This window comes from Triticum dicoccoides, chromosome 4A (assembly GCF_002162155.2).
Source record: "Triticum dicoccoides isolate Atlit2015 ecotype Zavitan chromosome 4A, WEW_v2.0, whole genome shotgun sequence".
In the NCBI taxonomy this organism is placed as follows: Eukaryota; Viridiplantae; Streptophyta; class Magnoliopsida; order Poales; family Poaceae; genus Triticum; species Triticum dicoccoides.
This window is the reverse complement of record NC_041386.1, coordinates 546,195,045-546,204,634: the sequence shown is the minus strand read 5'-3', so window position 1 is coordinate 546,204,634 and position 9,590 is coordinate 546,195,045.

Here is a 9,590-nt window from a genome sequence, read left to right as displayed (position 1 = left end):
GAGAACTTAGGCGAGTACTGGACTGCAGCTAAGCCCCCGAGTGGGAGGGCTGCTCTCCACTCGGTAGGATTTTTTCAAACTTAGGCGAGTGCCTGACTGTAGCTAAGTCCTCAAGCGAGAGAACTTAGGCGAGTACTGGACTGCAGCTAAGCCCCCGAGTGGGAGGGCTGCTCTCCACTCGGTAGGATTTTTTCAAACTTAGGCGAGTGCCTGACTGCAGCTAAGTCCTCAAGCGAGAAAACTTAGGCGAGTACTAGACTGCAGCTAAGCCCCCGAGTGGGAGGGCTGCTCTCCACTCGGTAGGATTTTTTTTTCAAACTTAGGCGAAACGGATTCGCAGCTAAGACTCCGAGTGGGAGGCTGGCTCGCCACTCGGTAGGAAATCGTTTTTATAAACTTAGGCGAAGCGGATTCGCAGCTAAGCCACCCACTGGGGGATTTCTTACATAAACAAAAACAATAATAATCACTGGGAAAATTATAATGCTCTTGTCTTTGATAAATAAACTACAGCAGTTTTTTCTTATTACATCTTATCTGAATGATAACTCAAGTATAAAAGGGGCGGAGTAGCTCCGCATTCGAGGCTCGTGGCTCATCAATCTGGCGATCGACATTGTAGAGGTGGTATGCTCCATTGTGGAGGACTCTGGTGACTATGAAGGGGCCTTCCCAAGTAGGAGCGAGCTTGTGTGGTTTCTGCTGATCCACTTAGAGGACTAAGTCTCCTTCTTGGAAGGCTCGGCTCTTCACATTTCTGGCATGGAATCGACGCAAGTCTTGCTGGTAGATGGTCGATTGAATCAAGGCCATTTCTCTTTCTTCTTCTAGGAGGTCGACTACGTCCTGCCGGGCTTGTTCTGTTTCATCTTTAGAGTAGAGCTCGACTCGGGGAGCATTGTGAAGTAGGTCACTCGGTAAGACTGCCTCGGCTCCGTAGACCAGAAAGAATGGGGTTCTTCCGGTCGATCGATTCAGGGTTGTTCTTAATCCCCAAAGGACTGATGGAAGCTCGTCGACCCATGCACCTGCTGCGTGCTTGAGATCACGCATCAATCGGGGTTTCAGTCCTTTGAGAATCAGGCCATTCGCCCTTTCTGCTTGCCCATTCGACTGGGGGTGAGCGACCGAAGCATAGTCGACTCGAGTGCCCTGAGAGGTGCAAAAGGCCCTGAATTTGTCGGAATCGAAGTTTGACCCGTTGTCGGTGATGATGCTGTGTGGAACTCCATATCTGAATATCAACTCTCTGATGAAACTAATAGCGGTGCAAGCATCAAGATTCTTGATAGGCTTGGCTTCAATCCATTTGGTGAACTTGTCGACTGCTACCCACACATGAGTGAAGCCGCTCCTGCCTGTTCTCAGTGGTCCAACCATGTCCAGCCCCCAAACAGCGAAGGGCCAGACGAGTGGAATGGTTTTCAAGGCTGACGCGGGCTTGTGCGGCATATTGGAGTAATACTGACATCCTTTACATTTGTCGACTATCTCTTTTGCCATCTCATTGGCTCTTGGCCAGTAGAACCCCGCTCGGTATGCTTTAGCCACAATGGTCTGAGAGGACGCATGATGACCACAGGTCCCCGAGTGGATATCGTTAAGGATCATATGACCTTCTTCTGGTGTAATGCACTTCTGGCCGACCCCAGTCGCGCTTTCTCTATATAACTGTCCCTTTATGACTGTAAAGGCCTTGGATCGACGGACGATCTGTCGAGCCTCTTCTTCGTCTTCTGGGAGTTCTTTCCTTAGGATGTACGCGATGTACGGTTCTGTCCAGATGGGAGTGATAACCAAGACTTCCATGATCAGGTCGACCACAGCTGGAACTTCAACTTCAGTTTGATTCGTGGCGCTTTTTGGCTGTGGGGCCTCTTCAATGAAGGGATCCTCCTGGACTAATGGTGTGTGGATGTGTTCCAAAAACACATTGCTGGGAATGGCTTCTCTTTTGGAACCTATTTTTGCCAAATCATCAGCTGCTTGATTTTTCAGTCGGGGTATGTGATGAAGCTCTAACCCCTCGAATTTCTTCTCTAGCTTTCTCACTGCATTGCAATAACCAGTCATGGCTGGACTTCTGCCGTCCCATTCCTTCATCACTTGATTAACCACCAAATCTGAGTCGCCATAGACCATGAGGCGACGGACGCCGAGTGAAATGGCCATGCGCAACCCATATAAAAGTGCTTCGTATTATGCCTCGTTGTTAGAGGAATCAAAGCGGATTTGAAGAACATATCTGAGTTTATCTCCTCTGGGGGAGACCAACACCACTCCGGTGCCGGAACCATTTAGCATCTTGGAACCGTCGAAGAACATGGTCCAATGCTCCGAGTGAACCTGAGTCGGCAGTTGCTGTTCAATCCACTCGGCGACGAAATCCGCGATTGCCTGGGACTTGATAGCTTTCTTTGCCTCAAACTTGATATCTAGAGGAAGGAGTTCAATCGCCCATTTTGCCACTCGACCGGTTGCGTCCCTGTTATGCAAGATCTCTGACAACGGAGCATCGTTGACGACTGTAATGGAATGATCAGAGAAGTAATGAGCAACTTTCTTTGTGGTCATATAAATCCCATATACGAGCTTTTGATAATGAGGATATCTTTGCTTCGATGGGGTCAAGACTTCAGAAATATAATACACTGGGCGCTGAACTTTGAAGGTTTTCCCTTCTTCTTCCCGCTCGACCATAAGTACCGTACTGACGACTTGTCCTGTGGCTGCAATGTAAAGCAGCAAAGGCTCCTTGCTTATTGGGGTAGCAAGCACCGGCTAGGTGGAGAGCAGAGCTTTGAGCTCTGCGAACGCTGCGTCAGCTTCAGGAGTCCACTCGAACTTGTCAGACTTCTTCATCAATCGGTAAAGAGGCAATGCCTTTTCACCGAGACGAGATATGAATCGACTTAGGGCGGCCAAGCAACCAGTAAGCTTCTGAACACCCGGCATGTCAGAGGGCTTCCATGCGAAAATGTCCCAGTTCTCACGGAGGAACTGGATGAGCGCTTCTTCCTATTTGGAGTCGAGTGTTGTCGAGATATGAGTTGGAGCAGTGCTGGGGTCGGTCGGGTGGATGTGAGTTGTCTTCGTATCGCCAGTCGACTGAAAAGCTGAATCTGTAGCGGGCTTCTTGGCTCGCAACAAATCACTCGGGTCTGCAGTATTCTGGTATTCCTGCAACTCCACCACTGCCATCTGAGCATCAGCGATCTTCGAACCTTTCTGAAAACATTCTTCCGCTTTCTTCTGATTGCCCGTAATAGTGATCACACCTTTGGGGCCAGGCATCTTCAATTTGAGGTACACGTAACATGGTCGGGCCATGAAGCGTGCATAAGCCGGCCTCCCCAAAATAGCGTGGTAGGCACTCTAGAAGTCTACAACTTCGAATGTCAACTTTTCTTTGCGGTAATTTTTGGAATCACCGAAAACCACATCAAGAGCAATCTGGCCGAGTGATTCAGCCTTCTTCCCAGGAATGACTCCATGGAAACTCATGTTGCTGGCACTGAGTCTGGACATCGGAATGCCCATCCCTTTCAACATCTCAGCATACAATATGTTCAAACCACTGCCACCATCCATCAGGACTTTGGTCAGTCGAGTGCCTTCAACAACTGGGTCGACCACCAAAGCTTGCCTCTCAGGGGTGGCGATGTGCGTTGGGTGGTCGGACTGCTCGAATGTTATGGCAGTCTGAGACCATTTCAGGTAACTAGGTGTCGCCGGAGCAACCATATTCACCTCTCGGTTAATAACTTTTAGTCGACTTTTGCTTTCAACATCGGCAAAAATCATCAGAGTGGAATTGACCTGAGGGTATCCGTCGTCACTGTCTTCTTTGTCCTCGACCTTGTCTGACTCCTTTTCCTTACCTTTGGGCTGCTTGCCCTGGAACTGCTGGATCAAGAGTCGACACTGTCGAGTGGTATGTTTCAGGTAAATGAAATTACCCTCTTCATCTTTCTTTGTGTGGACGAGACATGGTAAGTCCAACACATCATTTCCGTCCTAGTCTTTAACCTTTTTGGGGTTCCAAGGTCCTTTAGGTTTCCCTTTAAACTTTCCTTGGGTTAAAGCCAAGGCTTCCCCGGGAGCCGCTGGCTCGGCTTTCCGCTTCTGTTTCCGATTGGAATTTCCTCCGGTTTCTTGGACGACTGACTTGAGCTTGCCACTCCTGAGTCGATCCTCATCTTCACCATTAGCGTACTTGGTGGCAATCTCCATCATCCGATTCAGGGACATATCTCCGGTTCGACCGAATTTCAAATTCAGTTCTCTGTACTTGACGCCTTCCTTGAAGGCACAAACTGCTTGGTGGTCAGGCACATTCTCCACCGAGTGATGTAACATGATCCACCTCTGGATGTAATCCCTCAAAGTTTCATTCGGCTTCTGCACGCAAGACCGCAGTTCCGTCAGCCATGCCGGTCGCTTGCATGTGCCTTCAAATGTGGTGATGAACACTCGGGAGAGATCTTTCCAAGTGTAAATGCTGCTAGGCACTAACTAGTTCAGCCACGCTCTGGCCGAGCCCTCCAACATGAGAGGCAGGTGCTTCATGGCCACTTCATCATTGCCGCCGCCAATCTGGACGGCCACTCGGTAGTCCTCAAGCCAAGATCGGGCTTGGACTCGCCAGTGAACTTACTGACTCCAGTCGCCAACCTGAAGTTGGGAGGAATCACAGCGGCCCTGATGGCTCTACTAAAGCACTCTGGCCCCGAAACATGTACTCTGCTGCTGGTAGGTGCATCTCTGTCGTGACCTTCTCGGTGAGCCCTGTTCCTATCGACCAAACCTTGGACGAGAATGGATCTCGCATCAAAGCCTGGCCCTCTGGGGTCGACTGGAATCCTTCACCCACCACTATGAGGGCGCCTGTCATCCTGCTGGCGAGGCACATACGACCCGCTCCTCAGGGGAGGCGTGGGCACTCGACGTCGATCATCACGATCGAATCGGTGATCATATTGCTCATGGTTACTATGCTGATTACGCCGGTCCCCACGTCCCTCACGCCTCGGGGGCGATCTTGGGCTATGAGCCGACTGGACTGTCTTTGCGGCAACGGATCTACTGTGAATCCTGTTCCGCGACTGAGAAACAGCGGAATTCTGGTCTCCTGCTGCCCGGAGCAACGCTCTGATCTGCAGCAAGCCTCTGCCAGCCTCCGACTGGGAAGGCTGAATCGACTCTGCTATGCGGGCTGCAGCTGCTAAATTCTGAATCAGAGTTCGATATACCTGCAGGGGCGGGAAGAGCTGACGTCGACTGGATTCGGGAACCCGTTGTCACGCACGCTCGTCGAGTGCTCGCTGGAGGTTCTCCAGTCGAGTGCGCTCGGCCAAGTTTGCCAGGCACGCGTCCTCCAAGGCATGAGCCTCGGGGGTTTCTCCAATGATAGGAGTGTGCAATGCATCCATGTTCCGGCGGCGAAGTTCTTCTCTCTGTAGTGATGTGAGAGGCTCGGGAAGATATTCCTCATGAGGACGCGACGGGTCGCCTCCACCCGCGCCTCCGTCGGTGCGGGGAAAACCGGGAGGACTGGGAGGTCCATCGACCATCAGAACCTCCGCCGCCGGATCGCTGCTGTCACACTCGGATGTGGTCTCTGCGAAGCCAGTCGAACAGGCCATAGAGGGATTCGTCGGGCTCGATTGCCGCGACTTGAGGGGTGGCCGACTGACGTGCCACCGTGTGTCTCACCCACCGCTGAAGTCTCGACCGACCGAAGCGCTTGCGCTGGCGGGAAACGGGGAGGGAGGACAACACAGGAGCCGACCGATAGGGGGTCGACGGTTGCCGCAGGAGAACTCCACGGACGCACGCGCTAAAGTGCGTTGCCCCGCGAACAGGGAGTGTGTCCACGTCGAGCGGAGCCTCCTGGAGCCAAGCAGAGTCGTCAACGATGAACGTGAGCGCACCGAGACAGATCTCGCGGCCCTCCACCAAAACTCCGCCGAAAACCATGATGATTCGGGTCGGGAAAGGTCGCAACTCCTCCAACAAACGCTAAAACACCGGCCCCATGGTGGGCGCCAACTGTCGTGGTTCTAAGTCTGACAGTGATGTAGGGGGGTAAGTATGGAGAGGCAAGATCTTAGCTATGGAGAAGTTGTAAGAACGCAAGGTTTACGAGTTCAGGCCCTTCTCAGAGGAAGTAATAGCCCTACGTCTCGGAGCCCAGAGGCGGTCGACTGGATTATGAGAGTATGAATTACAGGGGTGCGAACCCTTTATACTGAGGAACGGGGTGGCTTATATAGAGTCCTCCAGACCCCTCCGGCCCTCAGTTATGCAGGGTTTTAAGTATATTAAGGTCGGGCGTTACTGGTAACGCCCCTAATAAAGTGCTATGATGACCATAAAAGCTACTTAATGACCGACCGTTAGCGTGCGGAGTGACTTTAGGTCTCCTGGCCGTCGGGTGGTTGGATCTTGGTCGAGTGGTTGCTTCTTGGTCAAGTGTCTTCAAGTCCGTCGAGTGAAACACCGCCAAGTCGATTGAAGTGCGATTTCTTCTGTAGGTGTCCTTGGGTAGGTCAGTTTGGACAGGTCCATGACCCTACCCTAGGTACATAGCTTCATCACTCACTACTATCTCCCATATTTTTGTTGTCACTCTTTCTCATCTGCGGTGCGGGGAGCATCAGCGGCGGGAAGATTTGAATGATGAGCAACGACAATGGGAAGGTCTAGACGGCGACGGCCGGTGACGACCATCTGAACGCGCTTCATCACCATGGCGTCAATGGGCGGCAAGCCCTGAACCCGTCAGATCTGTAGGAGGCGCATTTTGGATTTGGGTGTCAATTTACCGTTTGATTTAGGACTACATTTGGGTGTCGACTTAGGGTTTGATTTGGGAGGAAATCAGTGTGATTTGGGGGAAGGTTGGGTTGATGTTGCGGTACTGTGTTGAGCAATAATCTTCACAGATGTGCAATCCATGTATTAGGGTGATCGTTGGTACGAGGGTTGGTTATACATATTGTTGTTTTCATCCTTGTACCAGCTCTCCCCTTCTACATGACAACATGAAGTAATGATCATTCAAGCTTTACCCATGTGTAATATGCTAGAAATGTGGTAGTGTGTTGAGCCTATGTTCTTCATTGATGTGCTCTACTGGAAAGTTGGTCCTCGGCAATGCTACTCAAGGAAGATGCTCCAAGGATGCAGGGGAAGGCAAAGCCTCCAAGAGGCGTCGGGGGAGGCCGACGAAGGTTCGCCTCTTCCATGAGAAAGTATATCTGGCCCACTTCTACAAGGTGCTCTTAGCACCTGGTTCGATTACTTTCCATCCCCGATGCCTTCTATCAACACATGTGAACCATCCCAGTGTATATAATTCTAAAGATGAATACGAGATGCGCCTTGCAGGCCAGTCTCCGGGATTTCAACGGGAGGGGGTTGCCTTGCATCACGGGTGGCCAGGGTTTGTTGTTGCTCACTAGCTACAGATCGTCTACTTCTTGACATTCAAGGTCCTAACCAAGGATGCTTTAAATTGTCATCTTCTTCAACCATTCATGCATAGAAGTGGTCATCAAGTGCCGCCAACACGAGCCAGCCCTTATCATGGTCGATGAGTGAGGGCTTTGTAGTCTTCCTTTGTTAGTGTGTGAGTCATGAACTTTTATGAATGTGATTAATGTGTATGACTGTATGCTTTTTCAATGTGGTTTAATCTTTGTTTTTTATTGTTGCTGCCACTATATTATGCCTTTGACAGTGTATGCCAGTAACCTCACAACTCGAAGAAGAGATTATCACACCGCACACCTTTCATGTAACTAAACACCCACACATTGACTCTAGGGAGCCCAGACTTGCAACCAAACAATGTGCTTGTGTTTTCTGCTTTCATGCAGCTCCGGGCTTTGTGGGTAACCAAATAAAGTGCAAGACATGGTTCTGAGGCTGTATTAACCCAGCCAGGCTCTACCAGCCACTCATCCAAATGAATCAAAAATGATGCGAGCAACCAAACACACCCTTAGTGTCGTGATAAATCCTCGATAATACCCATCCGAGGATGGCAAGCACGTCAGAGATCCGATTGGTGCACACGAGGACGATTTACCCATGTTCGAGCCCTCGGATTGAGGTAATACCATACTTCTTACATTTCTACACTGCTATACTAACCTCGTATGAGAAATAGTATTTTGTGTTTACAAGGGGGTCGGTCGCTAGATCGTCTAGAGGTTGGAACCTCAAATGTCTTGCTAGGATGAGGTGACTATGAGGGTCCTTGTCGGACCTTATATAGGCAGACGATGCAGGGATGTGATGACCCACAAGTATAGGGGTCAATTGTAGTCCTTTCAATAAGTAAGAGTGTCGAACCCAATGAGGAGCAGAAGGAAATGATAAGCAGTTTTCAGTAAGGTATTCTCTGCAAGTACTGAATGTAGTGATAACAGATAGTTTTGTGGCAAGGTGATTCATAACAAGTAGTAAGTAACAATAGGAACAAGAGTGTAGCAAGGTGGCCCAATCCTTTTTAAAGCAAAGGACAATCTGAAAGTACTTCTTATAATGAGCAAACATTCTCGAGGACACATGGGAATTCTCGTCTAGTCACGTTCTGTTGGGGAACGTTGTATTTCAAAAAAAATCCTACGATCACGCAAGATCTATCTAGGAGAAGCATGGCAACGAGCAGGGAGAGTGTGTCCACGTACCCTCGTAGACCGAAAGCAGAAGCATTTAGTAACACGGTTGATTTAGTCGAACGTCTTCGCGATCCAACCGATCCAAGTACCGAACGTACGGCACCTCCGCGATCTGCACACGTTCAGCTCGGTGATGTCCCTTGAACTCTTGATCCAGTTGAGGCCGAGGGAGAGTTTCGTCAGCACGACGGCGTGGTGACGGTGATGATGAAGTTCACCGACGTAGGGCTTCGCCTAAGCACTATGATGATATGACCGAGGTGTGTTTCTGTGGAGGGAGGGCACCGCACACGGCTAAAATATTAACTTGTGTGTCTTGGGACGCCCCTTTGGCCACGAATATAAAGGAGGGAGTAGGAGGAGGCCAGCCTAGGAGGGGGGCGCCTATAGGGGGAGTCCAACTAGGATTCCCAATCCTAATTGGAGTCCACTTCCTTTTCCAAGAGGGGAGAGAGGGAAGGAGTAGGAGAGGGGGAAGGAAAGAGAGGGGGATGCCGCCCCCTCCCTAGTCCAATTCAGACTTACCATGGAGGGCGCGCAGCCACCCCTTGAGGCCCTTCTCTCATTTCCCGTATGGCCCATTAAGGCCCACTACTTCCCCCGGTGAATTCCCGTAACTCTCCGGTACTCCAAAAAATACCCGAATCACTCGGAACCTTTCCGATGTCCGAATATAGCCTTCCAATATATCGATCTTTATGTCTCGACCATTTCGAGACTCCTCGTCATGTCCGTGATCTCATCCGGGAATCCGAACAACCTTCAGTACATCAAATCACATAACTCACAATACAAATCGTCATTGAACGTTAAGCGTGAGGACCCTACGGGTTCGAGAACTATGTAGACATGACCAAGACACATCTCCGGTCAATAACCAATAGCGGAACCTGGATGATC